At 38.1% G+C, this 23,758-nt stretch overlaps 1 protein-coding gene across 2 annotated transcripts in view; it reads left to right on the top strand.

Annotated features, from left to right (window-relative positions):
* PTCHD4 (patched domain containing 4) overlaps positions 1-23,758 on the top strand; it is a 59,246-nt gene that overhangs the window by 5,912 nt on the left and 29,576 nt on the right. The gene's annotated exons all lie outside the window — the stretch shown is intronic.

The raw sequence follows: 23,758 nt of genomic DNA, 5'->3' as shown, positions 1-23,758 counted from the left end.
TCTGACTAGAAGACAGACAGGTAATAAAAGGTTGGTTCACTCATCTTCACTTCCAAAGCAATGTTCCTTGATACACTCACAGTCAGCTCTGCTATTTTGTGCAAGGGAATTGCCTTCAGGATACAAAGGTTGTGTTGCCAAAAGGATTTTCTTCCAAAGAGAATGTCTTATGTAGCTATAGTGGATGCTCTGAAAGACTACTTGGAAGCTACAGCTTATCTGGACTGCAGTGATGTGTGCAGTAATGGGCATACGGTACCACAATATGTCAGTATGGTATCTATCCAGGACTTTTTGTGAAGGAGAGGAGAGGGGAGGAGAGGAATCAGTAGAGATACAAGACAGCAGATACAAAAACAGAGGAAAATAATAGAAAAGGAAAAAGTACAAAAAAAGTTGATGGTGGCAAGAAAATTGGTAGTAACTTGCAAAGAATGTGGGATTAAGTTGGCAGTCTATTAATAAAAAAATCATTCCATAATTAAGACCATAAGCATGAAGAATGGATTGAATAATTTCCTCCCACCTGAGTGGGGATCATTGTGGTGATCAGACTTTGCAGTCACTGCAATGAGTGCAAAATAGTTTAATGCCCCTAGAATGGTTAATGCCATTTATGTTTATTATTGTTTTAGAAAAGCTAATACATTCCTCAGAAAATGCAAAATGTGTTTGTCTTTATCCCATTACCCAGAATAAGCTCCAACATATGGCTATTAATATTAATATATCTAACTGTCCTTCAGTTTTTTCTGGAGCCTGTGTGCCTATCTATCTAAAATTTGTAAAGTTTTGCAGTCTGTTGGGCTTGAATGAGATTTTACCTCAGGACTCTTTTTGAAATTTTGTCTACATTAAAACAATTTTTTTGAAAATGTAGATAAGTCATACAAATCTTCTCCAATGGCATTCATAGATAGAGATGCCACTGGGTCTTCTCCAGTATATCCAGTTTAATAGATATTCTGCCTGCTGAAAACAAGAGATGAACTTGATATATCTTCATGTATTGCAGCTCTACAGTTCTTGAATCTAGCTGACTGAATCTTGTCTCTCTTTTTTTCATGAAATGCTGGTAATGCCTTCAGAATTCCAGATACATTTTCTCAGAACTTGATTTCATCATTCTATAAGGTGGGGAAATTAAACCTTGTTTCCTAACTGGGTTTTTCCATTCAGAAGAAATATTGGCACCCCAAAATCAGAATACCTGGATTAATTAGAGTTTAGTCAAGAGACAGCTAAATTTAAAATGAAAACTTAGAACTATATACACTGTACAAGTAATCAATCTTTTTCTGATTTTAGCTTGCTTCTGAAACTTGGGAACTTCCTTAAAATACTTCTATTTTTATCATATTAGCATTCTGTAAAGTGCTTTGGGCCAAAACATTGTATCTACCATTATGTAAGTGGCTTAGTCCAACAATCTAATCACTGCCATATTGGAAAATAGTGAATGACTAAAGAAACATAGATTCACTGAACCTCACAGCAATTTGAAATGCTCCTTACAGAAATCTAGTCATGATTTGATGAGTCTTCCTAAAGATATGTGCCTTTCCGGATGCTGTCTGTCTGTCTGCAAATTAAAGCAAGAGTAAAAACACATACATCTACAAAAACATAAGACTCAAAGCACCCAAAACATTGATTAGTACAACCATGAAACGGACTTCTTTACATATGTGAGGCCTCAGGCTTGAATCCAGAACTAAATCTCTAGAACCCAAAACCAATCACAAATCCCAAGAAAACAAAGCAAACAATGAGGTAGCCAATGATGAAAAAAAAGAAAAACTCAAACAACAACCAGGAGATACAGGAAACACTCCCATGGTGGGATGAACCCATGAATCGAATGGACTGATGGATGGATACAAATTGTTCAAAAGAAACAGGTCTACAAAAAGAGGAGGGGGAGTTGCACTATATGTAAGAGAACACTACATATCTTCAGAAATGCACATGATCAAAGATAAAATCTATCCAGGATGTATATGGGTCAATATAAAAGGAAAAAAGTGATATTGCCATAAGTGTATATTACAGGCCATCCAACCAATCAGAAGAAATAGTCGAACTCTTTACCAACTGGTTAACAAATGCATGTAGGAAGCATACCACAGTATTAATGGGAAACTTCAACTATGCAGATATCAACTGGGAGACAAACTATGCAGTGAGTGGGAGATCAAACAGATTCCTAACCAACCTAACCAACAACTTTGTCATCCAAAAGGTGGAGGAGGGAACTAGCAAAGCTATACGGGACTTAATCCTTACAAACAGAGAAGAAGTCATAGAGGTAATTGAAATTACTGGAACCTTGGGCGAAAGTGACCACGTCATACTGGAATTTATTATAATGCAAACACTAGCAATATAAAACAATCCAACCAATGTCCTAAATTTCAAAAGAGCTGACTTTAACAAACTCAGAGAGAACCTAGGAAAAATCCAATGGATGAAAATCCTAAAGGGGAAAACAACCCAGGAAGCGTGGGAAACCCTGAAAAATGTGATCACAAAAGCCCATATCAGCACAATACAACTGAGAAAGAAAAACAAGAAATAAAAAAAAAAACCCAGCATGGTTGCACAAAGATCTCTCTAACAAAATAAAAGGCAAAAAGGACAAATACAAAAAATGGAAAGAGGGGCACATAACTAAAGCCCATTATCATCAGACAGCCAGAACATGCAAAGATGAAGTCAGGAAAGCAAAGGCTCAGAATGAACAAAGACTTGCAACAGAAATCAAGGACAATAAAAAAGTTTCTTCCAACATATTAACAACAAGAAAAAAAATCAATGAAACTGTAGGCCCACTAAAGAGAGAAGATGGCAAGGAAATTACAGGCAACAGGGAGAAAGCAGAGCTACTTAACTCATACTTTGTGTCAGTCTTCACACACACAAAAAAACTATAGCCCAACACACCAAAAAAAAAAAAAACCCACTGCAAAAGACATACTAGAAACAAAAATTAAAATAAGCAAGAAAATGGTCAGGGAACACCTATCCAACCTTGACGAATACAAATGACCTGGACGAGACAGCCTACATCCCAGAGTTCTGAAGCAACTGGCAAATGTTATCTCAGAACCGCTGTACCAAATCTTTCATAAATTCTGGATCACTGGGGAAGTACCTGAAGATTGGAAAAGGGCTGATGTAGTCCCCATCTTCAAGAAAGGGAAAAAAACGGACCCAGGAAACTACAGACCAATCAGTTTAACCTCAATACCTGGGATGGTCCTAGAAATGATAATAAAAAAACAAATCTGCAAACAACTAGAAACAAACAAAGTCATAACTAGTAGCATAGGTTTGTTAAAAACAGGTCATGCCAAACCAATCTCATCTCATTCTTCGATAAAGTGACTAAACTAGTAGACCAGCAAAATGCAGTGGACGTAGTATACTTAGATTTCAGTAAGGCATTTGACAAGGTAGACCACAACCTACTCCTTGGCAAGCTAGGAAAAGGTGAAATAGACAACATCACCACCAGATGGATCTGTAGCTGGCTGACAAACCGTACTCAACGAGTAGTCCTCAATGGCACTACATCCACATGGAGAGAAGTAAGCAGTGGGGTACCACAACGTTCCGTCTTAGACCCAGTACTCTTCAATATCTTCATCAATGACTTAGATGAGGGAATTGAAGGGGAGCTCATCAAATTTGCAGATGACACCAAATGAGCAAAAATAGTCAACACCCCAGAAGATAAAATCAGGATCCAAAAAGATCTTGACAAACTTGAACAATGGGCCCTATCCAACAAAATGAGTTTCAATGTGGAGAAAAGCAAAGTCTTATATTTAGGCAGGAAAAACCAAAGGCACAAATACAGATTGGGAGAGACCTGGCTTAAAAACAGTAAGCGTGAGAGGGACCTTGGAGTCCTAGTGGATGATCACTTGACTATGAGCCAGCAGTGTGCAACAGCAACCAAAAAAGCTAATACAATCCTGGGTTGTATAAGCAGAGGCATAGAATCAAGATCACGCGAAGTATTAGTACCGCTTTATAAAACCCTAGTAAGACCACACTTGGAATACTGCAGCCAATTTTGGTCACCCTATCACAAAAAAAATGTTGAGAGTTTGGAAAAAATTCAGAGAAGAGCAACTAAGATGATCAAAGGCCTGGAGACTAAAACATACGAAGAATGGCTACGGGACTTGGGTTTGGCTAGTCTAAAGAAAAGAAGAAATAGGGGAGAGATGATAGCAGTGTTCTAGTACCTGAGGGGCTGCCACATGGCAGAGGGGACCAGGTTGTTCTCCAGAGCACCAGAGGGAAGGACGAGAAATAATGGTTGGAAACTGATCAAAGAGAGAAGCAACCTGGAACTAAGGAGAAACTTCCTGACAGTGAGGACAATCAACCAGTGGAACAGCTTACCCCCAGAAATTGTGGGCGCTCCATCACTGGAGATTTTTAAGAAGAGACTGGACATTTACCTGTCTGAGATGGTATAGGTTTTCCTGCTCAAGCAGGGGGCTGGACTAGAAGACCTCCAAGGTCCCTTCCAGCTCTATTCTATTCAAGTAAATCTCCTAAGCCTTACTGAAAAGCCCACAGAATCAGGGCCAATCTGATCTCTGCAGCCACCAGAACCAGTGTTTTATTGATGGATAACCACAGGAGAAAGAAATTATAGTAGCATAAGCTGTAATATGGAGGAATTTTCTATTGCTTTTAATATCAGTTTCCTCAAAAGTAGTCATGAAAGGGCTTTAGAAACTAAACACCCATGCCTATAAAGGCCTCTGCCATTTTTGTGCCTCATGAAAAGCCAATTTGCAAAGAAGACTGTAAAACAAATCAAGTTTATTGCTTCTGATGTTATGTGCAGGTAGTTCAGAATATTAATGCAACAAGCTGAAATTGGAGGCATTTTCTTCCTCCTAAATTCTTGCAAATCACATGAAGCATGATGTGAGATTAAGAATCAGTGGGATATACATAGTTGATGGACCTGAGCCAGAAAATCCTTAGTTATATTCTTCTCTCAACCATGAAGTCATTTTCACTAAACTGTCTCAGAAGTTAGATATATAGAGAAAATAGGATGACATTAGATATGGGCTAAGAGAGATTGGTGCCTGAGGCAGGAAATCCAATAAAAATCACAATAATATTGACATAAAACCAGTAACTGACCATTTAATGCCTTGCATGGTCTTACAAACATGGTTGCACAAAATAGGCTGTTTCTTTCTTCTCTGCCAACTCAGAGTCTGGACCTACTAACTCCTATCTGGCAACAGGAAATGTAATCTTTAGCAGGACCACTGAGTGAGTTGAGTGGTTGGGGATATTTCAGTTTTGTTCACTGACAAGGATCCTATTGCAAACAAGCTCATGAGCAGTGGAGGACCAACAATTTTGATCAGGATCTTGGGGCTTTCTTCCCAAACCTAATCATCTGAGGGATGGGGGGGGAAGCGTCTGTACATATGTTCGTGAAAGAGCAACAACGAGGAAAATGGATGTTCACATCCACAATGGATATGATTGAGAAAGTTTGGCTTATAGGGGTCCTTAATTGCAATCCAATGTTACATTCACAATGGTGAAGTCTGACTAAGAACAGGAGGGAGAGACAACTTATATGACAACTTAACAGGATACTCCAGTATTCTTGTGGGAAATGTACTTGGAGAAGATTCCTAGCTAATGCAGCAATAAAGAAGCTGATTAAGAGCTTTCTCATCTTCAAATGAAAAATAAACCTTGCCAATTTCTATTGGTAGGGCAAAACTAGCTGTCAAACAGTCCAAAGGTAAAGCATAAATCACCCTGTCCCAATGTAAGTAATCTCTTAGTCTTCTTGCTAGATTTTCATTTTGTTATGAAAACATAACTGACCCAAATTCAATCATTCCAGTATTTTCATTTGCAGTTTGTTTTTCTAAAAGAATGTTGCCAAACACTTCAAGTTAAAGACAAGAATATCTATTTCGGTTTCTCTCTAAATATCAATACTCAGTGCAAATCTCAGAGCGAGGGCAGTTTCAGATAGGTACATAACACTGGGGGAAAGGCCTCTCCTTCCTTTTAATCACAGTGATTTCCAGAGCTCTAGAACATGGGAACAACATATTTGCCCAAACCACGGTCAGTGCCTTTGTGGACACAGGGTTCATACATTTCCTTTTCTAATCACTTTGGGAATAAGTGATTTCACTTTCAGCCAATAAGAACCTTCAGAATGACATTATTTTTACAATATCTGGTGAGTTTTCTTCAATCATTTGCAAAAGAAAATTTAAATGTAAACTTAAGGACAAAAATTATTTTTTGGAAATATACAGCAAAAGGGTGATCAGAATATTATTTGAAAAGTTACAAATGGACTAAGGATACTGATGGATTTGAAATGAGATTGTGGTATTAATTATAAGAATCCTTCCTATGGGAAAATGCTGTTGCACTTTGAAGATTAGATATTAGTGGGAATCAGAAGGCATTAAAGATCACAGTGAAAAGAAGAACTCTTAATTTTGATTTACTAGTACAGAATGGAGTAAAATATTTTAACATTGGATGTATTGAGGGGTAACTGTGAATAATAGACCCAGAAGGTAATTCTAAGGGGGTCTGCCATTATACATAGTCTGTTTAAAAGATGTTATGGAAGAGGAATAAGCTTTACTAGACAAGAATGAGACTGATTTATAAGTGGGTTTAAAAATGATATGTACAAGAATGATATGGGAAAAGATGTTACATTGGTTATACAAATAACACTAGCTGATGTCTTAATAATTAAATTAATAAAAGGGATGCAAAGTAAAAAAAATCAAGTTCTAGGACATTGGAGAGATTATAGATCAAGATTGCTAAAAGTAAAAGGAAGGAATCTAAAGTTGGTTTATTTGTTCAAGATTAAAATAGATATGTTGTTATCTGTGGTAACTCTTAATGGATTTCTATTGACTAGGGCAACCAGGTTTTAAGGATTTGTTTATAGATAAGATATAAGATATGGAGAAAAGATTCATTTGTTCATCACTTAAGAGAAGGTGATAAGGTACTAAAATTGCATATATTTGTTGTGATGAAGGGAAAAATCATTTTATATATTTATTTACATTTTTCCTTTACTCTATTATTTGTTTCTTTACCATTTTGCTTTCTATTTTTTATTTTCTGTACTTTCCATTTTTTTCTGTTTCTTTTTTTAGTTTGTATTATTGTAGTCTTTTATTTTTTCATTGTAATGTTGAATAAAGAAGCCACCTTTGATTCAGAGGATTTAGAAAGTGAAAGCACTGCTAGTGCCAGTTGTTTGAAGGTGATGAGCTGAAATTTGTTTGAAGATTTAATAAGCTTGTTCATGGATTAAAATATTGACCAGAACTTCTTCATATATTATTGTTAACTTATTGTGCAGTGCCTTTGGCTGGGGAGAAGGGTAAGTGATGAAACGTACATCCATGTTTTACAGCACTTCTTCTTTGTAAATCACAACACATCTATGAAGGGACTTGCATTGTGACACAAGGCATATCTCATCAATTAGGTTCTGTTATGTTTAGAAACAGAGGATTTTGTTCCCTGCAAGAATGTCAATAATACCCCAACTGCTCTTTAGGGATATATCTAGTCATTTGCAAAGCAACATTAATTATATTTTAATTTTTATTCACTATTTTTCTCTTGCAAACAGCTGAGTTGGTGCTTTGGTTTTTTTGTTTTTTGTTTGAAAAAGCATATTGCTTTTTTTTTTTTTAATAAGAAAACTCATACAAAATGGATTAACTGGCCTTTGAGGTAATATAGGACTCTGTAGTTTTTCTGCTAATATCTGACAGGGACACCTCTCTAGACAGAAGACTCTTTGTTCTTGCTGTTACTTGTGATTAACATCTAAAGCACTTCTGTGTAGTCTGCACTGGGAAAACTGCTGCTCTGCCTTTCATGGAATTAGCGTTGAGCAACTTCAGTAAATTTGGGAGGAGAAAGAAGATAATGAAAACTTGGCTAGTTCCATCAAACATCTGAGCAACCATATTTAATATGGGGTAGAAGCTTAAAAAAAAACATTCAGAAAAGTCTATTTCCAGCATGGTTATTCAGTTGGTAGGGGCAATTTTAGGGATGGCTGGAGGTCATAATCTATGTTTCTGTTGGAGGCAGCCAAACAGCTAGAGCCCATGAGGTCACTGAAATGGTAGGCTGAAGTTTCTATATGTAAGCCTTATTTTGGATGGGCTTGCTATCCAAATTCCGTGGGCCTCAAAATGTAGCCTGTGAGTTGCAGGTTTCCCACATCTGGCCTATATAGCCAGAACTGCACTGTTTGTGATGGAGCTGGCACATTCAGCTTTAACTCTGACTCTCAAATGTCATTTAATTCTACTTCTCATGGGTTCCAGAGTCTTTTTTTTTTTTTGCTTGATCATTGAACTGACATATTGCAGCATGAATTTGTAATAGCATGAACTTGTTTGATATTTTTTCTTCAGCTGCTCTGGGACAATTTTATCAAATCTAACTTAACATATATATCAGAAGCTGGAATTTACAAAAGGAAGAGAAATTAAAAGTCAGCTTATTGCAAAATATATTCTTGCCAGCCTGCAAATTGGGATACCCTTGCCATGATGAAGTGACTTTCATTGGATCCAAGGCAGAGATCCCAAAAATTACTAAATACTATTATTTCATGATGGGTATAGTAAGCAATTTTTAAATGACCTCTTTCTTTCTCCTATCCTGTAAAACTTGTTAAAATGGAACAATTTAAACCATACATTGTAGAATCTGTGCCTACAGACACCTCCTTTGCTGCTTGGCAAACTCTGCTACACCAAGAAAAGAAGCTTAACAAATTTAAAGTTTGTTAATTTTAAACATTATTAAATGGGAAGCTGTATTGTTGCAAAGCAGGGGCTCTAAACATGACATTTATTTTTTGAGCACACCACTGAGCTTGACATAAGCGCCAGAAGCATTTTAAAAACTGACATTTGGTGATTGCCATGCAGTGCTTTATTGGGAAATACGTCTATGTAATCAGAAAGATGTTGATCCTGCCTCTGGAGCAGGCATTAGAAAACATCTAGAGGGACTAAAGCTAATCGTGTGATACTCTTTATGAGCTTACTTGCCTGACTTGCTTATTATTACTTGTATGTTTTCTTGCCTGCTTTCTAAAAACATAGATGGATGTATTGGCTATCTGGTTTGTTTGTAGGCTATATGTGTTTTCTAGGCCAGGGCGTTTCAACCTATTCACAGATTGTACCACTTTTAGGATATGGCAATATTCGAATACCACCAGTCACCTAGCAAGGTGTCAAAAATTTGATGACCAAAAAAAAGGGAAAAAAGTGATAAAGTACAGGTAGTCCTCAACTTACAACAGTTTGCTTAGTGACTGTTCAAAGTTACTAAGGCACTGAAAAAAGTGACTTATGACCATTTTTCACACTTCTGACCATTGCAGCATCTACATTTGGATGCTTGGCAATTGATTCATATTTATGATGGTCACAGTGTCCCAGGATCATGTGATCCCCTTTTGCAACCTTCTGACAAACAATGTCAATGGAGAAATCAGATTCACTCCCCTCTTTATATCCTCTCTTCTCTCCCCCTTCTTTTTATATCCTTTCTCTCCCCTCCTTCTTATATCCTCTCTTCTCTCCCCCCTTCTTTTACAGTATATCCTCTCTTCTCTCCCCCTTTTATATCCTCTTTTCTCTTCCTTTATATCCTCTTCTCTCCCCTCCTTTTTTATCCTCTCTTCTCTTCCCTTCTTATATCATCTCTTCTCTTCCCTTTTATATCCTTTCTTCTCTCCCCCCTTCTTTACTCTTCCATGCACCTCCACTGATTCCTCTCAAGGCTGCACTTTTCCATCTCTCTTTTGCAGTCCCCTTCTCTTCCCCCCCCCATTGTCTTTTTTCCCTCTCCCTCTACCACCAAAACCTCCTTTTATAGCCTCTCCTCTCTCCCCCCTTTTCTCTTCTATGTGCACCAGAAGTGCCGATCCTGGGGCTTCTGTCTCGCCCCTGCAGCCCTGCAGAAGCGGGCGCTGATCCTGGGCTCCTGCCCAGCCCCCATAGCCCTGCAGAAGCTTGTGCTGATCTGGGCTTCTGCCCAGGCCCCATAGCCCTGCAGAAGTGCTGCTCAGCTATAGCTGTGCACCAATCCTGGGCCTTCTGCCAAGCCCCGACAGCCCTGCAGCTCCAGCTGTCTCTCCCTCAGGCTTGTGCAGTGCTGCCGCCACTTTAGCTCATTCCCCTTATTTATTTATTTATTTATTTATTTATTTGATTTGTATCCCGCCCTTCTCCTTCCCTACTACACTTGTCTAGGATGGTCACATACCACCTGCCAGGTGCCAAAGTACCACAGGTGGTGCGTGTACCACTGGTTGAAAAGCCCTGTTCTAGGCTACCAGATATGACTGCAAACTGCTAGAAGGCAGCTACTAGAGGGCAGCAAAGAAAAATTGCTGCCCCTTTGTGACTGTCCAGATAGCTCAGCGTTTTCTGTTTCTTTTCTTTTAAAAACAATTTTATTAATTGACAATACAAATCCAAACTATAGAATCATCATTCATTAAATTGCATGAGGCTAGGTTTTGGGCGGTAACATGTAAGATCTGCTGGACCTTGTCAGGGATCCTTCTATATAGATGTATTTTATGTAATTTTAGATATGACCCAGTTTTATGTAACGTTAGATATAATATCACATTTTTGTAATTTTAGATGTTATCACATTTTATGTCATTTATGTAATGTTATCACATAACGTAGACATAGATTGATCCTGGTCTTGCCAGGTTGTTTTATAGATGTATTCAGTGGTGGGATTCAAATATGTGAACAACCAGTTCTCTGTGTGTATGCTGCTTCTGGAAGTCCATTCTGGGCCTGGGCAACAAAAAATTAGCTACCAGTTCTGCTGAAGTGGTGTAAACTGGCTGAATCCCACCACTGGATGTATTTTAATTTTGTATCAAATATTATTTATTGAAATCTTAGATTTATAGGTGCTCACACATCACTCGTAGACACACTAAGATTGTAATAAACTGGCTGACTGACTGACAAAACAAATCACATTACAATCAGTAAACAATAAGCAAAGTTATGAAAAAGGGGGGAAAGTATGGTTTTTCCCGTACAGGGCATAAATACATACACATATATAGAAATTCTACTCATGAATTTTAATGGTAGTCATATATTTCATTATAATCTTCTATTGCTAATTTAAGTCTATGTCAGGGCCCACTTCAAAACCTCATCCTAAGAAAGCAGAACTCATGGAAGCAGTTTCTTCAAAAAGGAACTTTTATTAGGAGAAGCTGATAGCAGGCATAATAGATAGGATCTGAGAGTTTCCCGCTCAGATTAATAGGATAAAAGAGTGTCCAGCAAACCCCACCCCAATAGTTCATCCAGTCAGTTCGAATGGGCCAATCCTCAGGTGTTAAGTCCGTTTTCCTAGGCTCGTAGCAATGTTGTTGTGTCTTTGCACCTTCCCTTCCGAAACGGGAGATAAGTCAGATGGCCAGAGGCTCATTTCTTTCTCCCCCAAGGTGACATCAAGGGAGAAACAGTTCAAAGAGCAAGTATGCAGAGAAAGTGAAAGAGATACATTGTAGCAATAGAGAAAACAAAGAGACAGCCCGCAGCAGTTCCCCCCTCCCCTCCAGGAGTATGACAGAACCCAGAGCAATAGGAGAAATAGAATGAGAGAGAGTTCCCCTTAATAATATATGGGTTCTGACAGTCTATAAATGATTTGTTCAAAATATGGTAATAACACCAACTCTGCAGATTAGTAGGTATTTAGGGCCATAAATCTATTTTTATAATGCTGAAAAATAAATCTTCTAGTTATAAGTATGCATGAAGGATCCACTTTCTTTTTACAGGTGTCAGTTTCCATACAATGGGGATATAATTTAAAGTAAAATGAACATCTGAAAATATTATACTTTATTTCAAAGTTGAATTAATGCCTATAATAACTTTCTTTTAAATAGTACAAACACAAAGCACCGTAAAAACACATTTCAGTGAAGCATCAAACTTATTGCATCTCTAAAAAAATTCTGTATAATGATAGTCTCAAGTCTTTTCTATATAAACACAGTGGAATCCAGTAAGTTCAAAGTTTATTCAAAGTTTGTTATATAAAATTTAATCAATAATTTTTGGTATTAACCATTCTTTGGGCAAAATAGGAATCTCTCATTCTTTATTCCATTGAACCTTCAAAGATAGTCCTTGTATCCAACCATTTAGTGACTGTTTTATCCATTTTTAAAAAACTTATTCTGAAGTCTGGATTATCTGATAGAAAAAGAATCAAAATACCCTTTCTTGTAAATAGTGTATCACAATCTTCAAACTGATGTAACCATTGGATTTTTGATCGCATGTCGGCCAAACTAAAGATGTTCTATGTAAACATTAAAAATTGAACAGGGGCCCAGGTGGGAAATTGTCCAAAGTTTGCTACTAATAGCAATATGCCAAATGATATTGTTCAGGTTTGGAAAATTATTATGCCTTTTAAATAGAGAGTTGCTACTAAAAAACAATTAAAGCACCCTTTTGCTTGAAAATCACTGTACTAATAAGAAATATTACATTACATTTTATAAATTTATTTTGTAGGTATGTATATAGGAATTCTATGCAAGATGTATAGTGTTCTAGGACAGGAGTCCCCAACTCCCGGTCTGTGGACTGGAACCGGATCGCGGCATGCCAGAAACCGGGCCGCGCAAACAAGCATCCCCGCCATTCGCAGGATGCAGGCAGTACCACGCCCCCTCCAGTCCACAGAAAAATCGCTCTCCATGGAACCGGTCCTTGGTGCTCAAAAGGCTGGGGACCTCTGTTCCAGGATATACATTCATTTTCAGAACTTTAATCTTGCCCCAAAAGTTTAAGACCAATTAAGACCTAAGGAAATATTCTTAAATATTCTCTATAAGGAACTAATACTTGCTTAATAAATTAATGGAGGTACCTATAGAAGAGAATATTTGTAGCTCAGAGTTGAACTGTGAGGTCCTTGCTACTCTTTGAGCTTGGATGTTTTTTTTTTCAGACCGTTCATTACCAAACTAGGTAACATCATCAGCCTTAGAAAGAATTGGAATTCTCATTTTATATATTAATGGCTTGCCCTATCAGTGTTGGTGGGAGTGTTTCGGTGGTTCTTTGATTCAGCTGTTGTTTATTTTTTGTCTGAATTGGTAGCTCCTTTATTGGAGTAATTTTTACTGCTTGATTGTTGGTCTAATCTTGGTATTAATTTCTGCTCATCTGTGTGGCGATTGCTGGTGAGAAGGTCTTTTCATCTTTTTGTTTCCTTCATGGCATTTTGATTGTCTCTTTTGATTGGTATGTAGACGTTGTTCATATCTATGTGCCTGTTGATGGCTGATTTGTCTGAGTGCCAGGTTTTTAGGAATTCTCTAGCATTTTTTGGACTTGGCTTGGTCTAGGATGCTCACTGTTTCCCAGTTGAAACTATGGTTATGTCTGTCCATGTATTGTGAAATTAAGGAGTTTTCATTGTGTTTTTTGACTGCTAGTTTTTTTAAATTTTTGACAGAAATTCAAAAGTGGACCAGTTAATTAACATTTAACCAATTCATTAATTAGCAAGTTAATAAACAATTAACCAACATAACAGTTTGCTTCCTAGAGTTATGGGTGCTCCATCACTGGAAGTTTTCAAGAGACGATTGGACAACTATTCGTCTGGGATGTTATAAGGCAGTGATGGCGAACCTTTTAGAGACCGAGTGCCCAAACTGCAACCCAAAACCCACTTATGCATCATTGAGTGCTGGGTGGGTGTGGCCCATTGGGTGGACGTGGCTGCGGTGGTAACGGCAGACTGGGTGGGACTAAAATGTTCAATCAATCAATTCCAACTTTGCGTGATCTTTTTCCTGCGAGAAGTTGAAATTGACTGATTGATTGAACCTTTTTTTTTTTTTTGCACACGGCAGCAGAGGCCTAAAGCGAAAAGGTTTTATAAAACCCAGCTGAAGGCCTAGGACTGGGGCGACAGCGCATGTGCCCACAGAGAGGGCTCTGAGTGCCCGTGCCATAGGTTCGCCACCACTGTTATAAGGTCTCCTGACGTAGGTAGGGGGTAGGACTAGAAGACCTCCAGGGTCCCTTCCAGCCCTATGATTCTGTTTCTGTTTCTAACTGAATATCCTGTCATTTTCCCAAACACATTTAGAAAATTAAAGTTGGAACTGAGATATGGACATGGACTGTAGACATAAATAATAATGGCAACATATAATATTACTACACTTAATGAATTATTATGATATAGATCATGAATATTATAAGCTATAGCAGCACAAACTATTAAAAATCAAACTGTGCATTCCTAGCTTAGTGCCTTAATGGAAAAATGTATGAAAAGCTAGCACTACCTTTCACTTTGGATACAAGAACTACATTAAGTGTAACTGTTTCTTTGAGCATCATCTTATGAGCTTTCCTGTGAAATAGGTATTTTATTACTTGTTAGGATTTGGCTCTTGAAACTTAGTTCCTTGGGAACATTGCTCTTGATAAATAGACTTTTTGCATTTGTCCACACTTACTATGGAAGTTAAGAGCTACCAGATATATGAGGACCCCTAAATGGAAATTGGAAATTAGGTTAATTGTTACCATCTAGTGGTTGTCCAGATTTTTGAAGTTAAGAACTAGTAGCCCTACATTTTTTTTGAGAGAGAACCTACAACATCCCTTCAACATTCCAAAAACATATTTTCAACATTCTCCACTGCCCTGCCCCCCAGAAATGATTGGGGACACTGCTTTAATCCAGAGAAATACCATATTTGTCAGTCCAAGGAGTCCGCTAAAACAGGGCAAAATCTAAATTTGATTACATTTTATTTACATGTTATGTTTGAATATAAACTAATTACACTTCATATGACTATGTGCTGTAGGTAGGGATGGATTTTTGTGATTCCTGCTGCTTTAAATGTTATAATTTAATCATGGATTTTTTAAATGTTTCCGAGAGTGACATCCAAGTCTTTTTGGGTTTTCCTGGGATGTTTCCTGGGATGTTTGGGTTTTCCTGGGACTCAGACTACATATCATTTATTCAGCATGCCCATTTGAATTTGGGCTGTATTGGTTCAGCGCTCTTCAAGATCTGCTGATTTTATCCTACCTAGTCAAACAGAGCCAGTACCTTATTGACATCTCCAAAATGCTGGAGTGAGAGTTTTTATCCAATCTTATTGTCATGCAGAGTATATATAACCCACTATAACCAATATATTATACAGTAATCAAGGCTGTTAAAGTGGGTAATATCATTGCAGCTGATGATATACTGTAGCTCCCACCTGATAATTATGTCTCAAGGACTTACACATTTCCAGGGAAAAAAAACAATAGAAATACAAGGGTAAATCTAATTAAACTGTCACATTTATCACTTTCTCACAGCTAAAGTCAACTGAATGCAGACACCACTGTATTCTGCTTATTTTTTATTATGCAGTTATACTTGTAAACCTCTTAAATTTTAAATCTAATTGAAAATAATTAGTCATGACTTCAGTTCACACTAGTGTGTCTTATATAATCCTAGTATTTCTATCTCTGCTTTTTAAACTTAGGAAATCTTTTCATAAGATCATGTCCTGAATACGTATCCACCATCTAGCATTGTCTGTAGGAGCTATGAAGGGGTTTAATACAAATAATCTTTCTGAGGCATTTAATTTTTCCTTTTGTGTTTGTGCCTTTGAGTCATTCTTGACTCCTGATGACTGCCTGGACAGGTCCCTGCAATTTTCTTGGAAATGGTTTGCCCTTGCCTCCTTCTCAGGGCTGAGAGAAAGTGATGGCCACAAGGTCACACAAATGGCTCCAGGCCTAAGGTGGGACTAGAACTCATAGCCTCCTGGTTTCTAGTCTAGTGCTTCAACATCAACCACTACACTAAACCCAAATCATTTTTCCTATTATCTGAGATTTATTGTGAGACTTTCTCCATGTCACATATGTGTTCTTGATAGGGTCTCTCTGTCTCTCTCTCTCTGTGTGTTCATGCTGAGTTTTTCTCTCAGAGGCTAAGAAAATGTCCATGTTTTAAAGTCTTAGTGTTTTCCGTTCTAAGACTGCTCCAGATAGTGCAACTGCTGCAGGAGGCACCCCAGCCTATAAAGGGTTCCCATTATTAAGCCCCTATGGGCATAAATGTGGAAACCCTGGTTATGGTTCTCTGTTCATGTCACAACAGATGTGAGCTTGCTATCCTTCTGCTTGGAGACAGAGAGCATTTGAAAGCCGTGGAGGACAATTCAGGGGGGGGGGAGGGAAAGAGAGCACCGACTACACTGCAGTTTGTTCTTTATCTGAGCTGAGTTGGAACAGCATAGCAAGCAATGGCCAGGAGAAAAAGAACGTTTTTTCTTAGCAAAGTCAGCTCTAATTTCAGTTCCGGTTGTCTCTACTGCTGCTGGAAAGGACACCATTCTATGTCCACCCAAAAGGACCTTGGCTCACTTTTTCTGAAGAGATTAAGCAAAACAAAATACAATTGAAATTCCTCCTCTTGAAATGGACTGTGAACTACTATACTCTAGTGTGTGATACACTGACATCATTAAACACTCAATTGAACACCTGTTTCAATTTAATCAGAACCTATTAATTGGCTATGAAGATCCATGAGATTTTGAATGTCCTTATGAGTAGCACCTTAATGTTTTTCTAGTTGCCCTTCTTTTCTGTAGGGATTGTTGTTTGGCACTCCTAAAGCTCTTCCTTTCATGGCCCTCTTGACTCTTTGCAATATTATTAATCAGAGGTTATGATTGGCTTAGGTCCTAGGACACTATTGGAAAATACGAATGAGTCTTTTGTGGCTATCCAAATGTTATGAGATTGTAACTTCAATTGTCCCTCACCTTATAGTCCAGGAGTGATGGGAGTTGGAGGGGGTGCAGAAAAAAAATATGATTCCAGAAGCAGCATTACTAGCAAACACTTTGCCTAAGTCAGAAATGGCCAGTCAGACTCCTGCAGTCTTGTTGCAACCTGGAACAAGTAAACTCTAGGAGACTGCAGGAGAAGTCCCTCTGGAACAAACAGGCTAGCAGAGTCTGGCATGCCAAGAAAGTCTTCCTCAGGTCAGCATAAGTTTGTTGTTTTTCCCTCACTCTGATGTTTTAAAGCCTGTTTTAGAATTAAACAGGAAATGAGGAATCTATCATTTCTTTCCTGCATTCTGAAACACTATATGAAAAGAAAGAGTTAATTTCTTCCACTTCTTTCGTTTTCGTCTTTCCCCTTTGCTACTTGCAACATTATTTATCCTTTTCTGCCTCTATTTCTTCTGCCTGCGAGATAAGCTTCAGTAGTTAACCACTAATTCGCTATTTCATTAGCTTTCCTCTTTAAAAAACACTACTGATACTCTAAATAACTTACCAAAGGGCTCTCTCGTCTTCTGTCAAATTATTCACATCATGCTTCTTAAATGTGGAAAACATGCTAATTTCTGGGCAAGTCTTCTGAACCAACTGTATCCTCTATCATCTACTAACTATAGAACTGTAATGGAAAGTTCCTTTAACTCATCTGGGCTATATTTCTACACACACACACACACACACAAACACACACACCTCACACACATCAATCTTTGCATTCTGGAAGGGTTTATTCTGTAACTGAAAGAAATACTTTATTGACAGGAAGAAATATATGTAACCTAAGCAAGTCCAGGCAACATTTTTTTCCCGAAGCTGCAAGGAATATATTACAAAAGTGATTGCATTTGATATAGTAGCTATCTATTTGCATTCAGTTTTGCTTTCTTCTGTGGCCTTCTATATACTGTATTACTGGCTTGTAATTCACCCAGAGCCTTCTGTTTTGGGCAAAGCAGAGAAACTGTAAATAAATACATCGCATATGAGTTTCAACTTGCATATTTTTCTTCTTCTTCCCAAGGTCATTACAGGGGCTAGAATATACCTGGAAAGTGCTTTATATATACATGTACACACAGGGAATGAATACCATAAATAGGCTTCTTTGAGGCTGCTTTGAAGGGGTTTAAATATGGAATAAAACTCAGCCAACTAGAAACCCACCCTTGATTCCAGTTTAAGAAGAGAGTAGAACTTCTCAAATGTAAGCTAGGGTATGTTATGAGATGTTTTCCTAGTAAAATATTTTAAAAGTTATATTGTCTCCCTGTCGGTGGGGGATCCCATAGCCCAATAGAATTTTTCTGGATTCTATTTTAAAATAAATCTATGCTTAGCTTTCTGTAGAGGAAATACTGGGAGTGTAGTGACATGCTTTGCCAAGTCTAAAACTTTGGCTCAGCAAATTGGTCCATTACAAACATTACATGTGTCTGGGCAAGCATTTCATGCAAGAGATAAGATCAACAGCAAGAGCTGTGCAGCACTATTACCATAGTCACAATTGCTCTGCATTTCCTTATTTCTATAGCTCCAAAACAAAAGTGTTCAAAATATAATCCCACTATGTTCTTTAGGATTATTGATCCTTTTAAAAAATGGAAGTTTTTGAGGTTTTGTCCATGTTTGTGTGTGTGTATGTATATGTGTGTGATTTTCAGATTTTTTGTGTGTGTATGTATATGTGTATGTATATGTGTGTGATTTAAGTACTAAATGTATGAAATGTTTACATTTCTTCTCCTTCCATTCCCACTGATTTGAGCAATGGCTTATCTGCCCAAGCAACAATCCCAGGGACCAGACTCTCCTGCAACTGTGCTGTGTGATAGTGTTTAATGGAAATATGTATTAGGCGGTTTCACCTTGGGAGCTTTAAATGTACCACGTTTGATATAGAATAGAATAGAATAGAATAGAATAGAGCTGGAAGGGACCTTGGAGATCTTCTAGTCCAGCCCCCTGCTCAAGCAGGAGAACCTATACCATCTCAGACAGGTGAATGTCTAGCCTCTTTTTAAAAATCCCCAGTGATGGAGTGCCCATGAATTCTGGGGGCAAGTTGTTCCACTGGTTAATTGTCCTCACAGTCAGGAAGTTTCTCCTTAATTCCAGGTTGCTTCTCTCTTTGATCAGTTTCCAACCACTGTTTCTCGTCCTGCCCTCTGGTGCTTTGGAGAATAGTTTGTCCCCCTCTTCTTTGTGGCAGCCCCTCAAATACTGGAATACTGCTATCATAGCTCCCCTATGTCTTCTTTTCTTTAGACTAGCCAAACCCAAGTCCCATAGCCGTTGTTCGTATGTTTTAGTCTCCAGGCCTTTGATCATCTTAGTTGCTCTTCTCTGAATTTTTTCCAAACTCTCAACATCTGTTTTGTGATATGGTGATTGGTGACCAAAATTGGCTGCAGTATTCCAGGTGTGATCTTACTAGGGTTTTATAAAGCAGTACTAATACCTCGTGTGATCTTGATTCTATGCCTCTATTTATACAACCGAGGATTGTATTAGCTTTTTTGGCTCTGCTGCACACTGCTGGCTCATGGTAGATAGTATGTTTTTGGTGGTATCAGTAGAATCTTAAAGAGATCTTAAGAAATATTATTGCATTTTTCTTAAAACACTTAAACCTGGTAATGAGGATTACAACATTCAATTCCAGCCTTTGACTCCCCATGAATATTAGCAGTATAATATACTCCCAGCATAATTTGGCCACCATATCTGGTAAGAATCAAACTGGGGGAAATGGTTCCACTCTAAGATTTAATTTCTCAGTTTTCATTTACATAACTGAGAAATTATCTGATTTAGAGAATATTTGACTCCCTTAAGTGATTAAAAAAAACAGTACCGACCACAAACTGAGCAAAATAACAGGGTTATTGTGTAAATTTTAGGTTCCACTACAGACCTCAGTAATCCTTGAATGTGTGGCCATGCACAGCTTTTGGACCTCATAATTTGAGATTTTCTGAATGATAATTGGTCAGTTAGGAGCTAAGGCTGTAGATAATTTTTTGCTTTTACCAGATTATTAAAAGTTTATACCTGGCAGTTCTAGCTCTCCACAAGCAAGGATATTTACATCATTCTTGTGCCACATTTGGGATTATTATCATTCAGTAAAAATGTTTGAAATAACATTAAATCAATTTTAACAGCAAATCCAAGTAAATTCAGAAGGAAAGAGAGCCTAAAATTGTAATATTTCATGAGTGCAACTCTGTAGGGAACCTTGTGGTACGTGCCTGCTACCTACTCCCACCCCACCCCCCATCACCAGGCCCCTGTTCTGAGTTGGGCCACCAAGCCAACTGGTGCCCTTAAACTCCTGATGGAGTACCATAATAATTTCAGGAATAGAAGACATATCCTGCAGTCCAGATTTTTGAGTTTTCTGTGCCAGCACAGGTGGCTGCCAGGAAGCAAATTAGTAATCTATAAATCAGCCACAGGTCAGAGGTGAGCAAGCTCAGGGTCTATCACAGCTAGATGGAATAAAATAGCCTTTGGAAAAAGTCCTTCTGCAGTATCTTTGAAGATAGACTGCACTCATCCATCCAATAGGCCAGCAGGGATCAAGACTAGTAAACTATCAATCAGGCAATATATTCAAGGGAGATACAAAGGATGCCAGAGGAAATCCAAAGACCAACACAAAATCATGTAGAATATTCACCAGCAGCTTTTCTTTAGCACTGTTCAAAGAGAAAGAATGCAATAAACAAATTTATAAGTGCATTGCTGAGATCCATCAAATTGGAGCTGCAGAGTCTGCTGTCCCATTAGCACTTACATGCCTTTTGGGTAGCCTCTCAGATCTGGGAAATTTACCCCTCTGGTCTTAGATGTTCATTACATGCCGCTGCTCAGTTCCTGAACTTTTGAGTTACTGTCAGTGGGAGTGGATAAGAGAGCCTGTGAATCTGTTGGCTTTGGCCAAGTCAGAGTGAACTCACTGGTTCCAATACTGCTGAAATCTCCAACCACTACAAGACTGTGGTCACTTGTTGACACTAGCTCCATTTCCTCTCCATCCTTTTCATCTAAAATCATCTCCTACTCCTAGCCTCTCTAAACCCGAACACCCTGTAGTCAAAATCAGCCACATCACCAGGAGACATGAGAGAAAGTGAAGAAGTTCTGCTGCTTCTATTTGTGTCTCCACACTCCAGAATGGTGGCCTGAGAAAAATCAACATTTTCTCACTATAGAAGAGATAAGAAAGTCAAAGGGCATCCTGGGATGGAATAGTGCAAGGGGTATGCTCAACTGGCGATGAATAAAGAAAGAAAATATGACAAAGTGAAGCAGAAGTCAGGAGAACATAGGTTGGTTCCTTTCTACTTGGAAGTGAGCACATCAGTAGCTCCACTAGGACTTAAATGTGGGCCAAAGACATTGCAACTTCTCTCCCAAACACCTCAAGAGATGAGGAGGCCTATGAAGTTTTTGTTCAGACTGGCTTCCAATGAGAAGGAAGTGCTAAGAGGACTTTAGCAGCCTCAGCATTCTCAATGCTGAAGTGCGCTCCAGTTTTTAAAAAGCAAACGCAAGACACAAGCAGGTTCAGTATAGTTGGGATACCCTTGATTTTTTTCCAGTGTTGCGTCCCCAACTCTCTACATAGCACTAAAACATCTTCCACTTCTGCATTTGTACATTTTCATCTGCTTCCTGAAGATGTGATAGACAGCTCTTCCTTGCCTGAAGGCTGCCCCTCCTTTCTGCCAAGTTCATGCTCATGTGTGGCACATTTAGAAATTAATTTCAAACAAATATCAAAGGTTAAAGCGATTGACAGATATTATCAGTGGTATCATGAATTGTTTCTTCTTGTTTCATTACTGAATGCAGTATAACCCTTCCTTGAATTGTTTTAGAACTGACATGAGATTATATAATGATACAATTGCTATTTGTTATCAACTATGGCTAAACAGTCAGTGGCATATTAGCCATTATGAAAATATCCAGTCAGCAGTTGTGTGAAACAAAGGCAGGCAAGCAAGCTGGCTGATTTACTGATAGACGTGTGATTTACAATCTATAGTTTTTGCATTTCTTGGTTACTCAGCATCTCCTAGGAATGGAAGGTACCTCTCACTACTGTAGTATTAGTGTATTACATTCATATCTGGAAGGGATAGCTTGGATGAGAGGATCATGAACGGAATGGGTGTGTATTGCCTATCAGAAATTTCAGCTTCCTTACATATTGAAAGGATCACATCCAACACAAGTATGAGCCATGTGTTGACCAATCCACAGGAACTGGAAGTGAATCCAAAAACAAACTTATAAGTTCCTTCCTATAAATACCATGTACGTAATTGTGCAGGAAGAAATTGTTGACTAACTTTTCAGGCAAGGATTTCTACTTAGGGATGGGGCCAAGTTTCTGTTTTTCAAAAAGTAGCTGAGATCAATGGCTAATAATTGCAATGCTGTATTTGGCAGTATCTTCATGGATTTCTCTATGTGGACAACTACATGCATGACTGTTTTGTAAGGAGTAGTTGCCTCTCCCTTCCAACTTTTATGTTGCCTGTCTTGAAGGGCTGACAGTTTGCCTATCCAAATACGACAGGAGAGTCAAATGACTTAGTTTCATGCTAACGGTACTAGCTTATTGTTAGAAACAGTATGGTGGAACAGATAAAGCATAATTCAACTCGGCAAAGTAATTGTCAAAGAAGGTTGTTGCATTGTTTTGTATTCTTAAAAAAATCCAAAAGTCAATACTGTGCATGGCGCCTTGTTTATTAGAAAAACAGTTTAATGAGTTTGGTTTTTAAAAAGTTATGAATTCCTTAAATTAGGAAATTTTAGTATTCTGATTTAAAACCAGTGTTTTTGCCAACAGCAAGAAGTGTAATGTTTTGTACCTGTTTGTCATAGTAAAATTCCTCATTACAATTGATTTCCAAATCTGAAAATAAGATTTGTTTCGACCTCTGATTTAGCAAGATTTGAATGTCTTATTTAACTTTGACCAAGTACAGTTACAACAAGGAGATTTTGTGTGGTAACTTCATCTTAATAGAGAAGCCTATGCACACATTTGGGAATGAAACCAATATCTATTCTACACATTATTATGTCCTATTGAAATCTATATGGCTTCCTTCCAAATAACTGAGTGTAGGACTGTAACTTTGCTTCTAGATCCATATGTAAATCATGGGTTATTAGGGTTAAAAAGAATTATTTCACTGTATTACTCAACAGTACCCTAATGAACTTGACCATAGAACAATGGTGGTAATTATTTCAGATCAATTTATTTATTAAATTTATATACCACCCATCTCCCTGATAAGGTGAGAAATATGTAGTTAGGGAATAATTCTTCCTGTTATGATTTCAAACTGTTATTGATGGATTAATAGTAATTGGTTATGGGCTCGGTCCATAATTTCAGTTAGAGAAATAACCATTGTGAATGTTGTCTCATGCATAAAGGATCCTAATTGGTTCTAATTTTGTTTGTACTTTTCTTTAAAACTGTTTGTTCTTATGGAATTAACATTAATTTTTAATGTGACTGAAAAGCAAAACAAATGCATTCTCATTCACTGTTTGTATGTGGAATAACCCAAAATAACCCTCCTGGATCCACGGCTGACACTGGAAGACCAGTTGACGGCTGTGGCCAGGGGGGCGTTTTACCGGGTACGCCTGGTGCACCAGTTGCGGCCTTTTCTGGACCGGGATGCCTTGCGCACAGTCACCCATGCTCTTGTCACCTCTCGC

The sequence above is a fragment of the Protobothrops mucrosquamatus genome, unplaced genomic scaffold (assembly GCF_001527695.2).
Source record: "Protobothrops mucrosquamatus isolate PMUCROS unplaced genomic scaffold, P.Mucros_1.0 scaffold78, whole genome shotgun sequence".
NCBI classification, from domain to species: domain Eukaryota; kingdom Metazoa; phylum Chordata; class Lepidosauria; order Squamata; family Viperidae; genus Protobothrops; species Protobothrops mucrosquamatus.
This window is presented reverse-complemented; position numbering and strand designations above follow the sequence as displayed.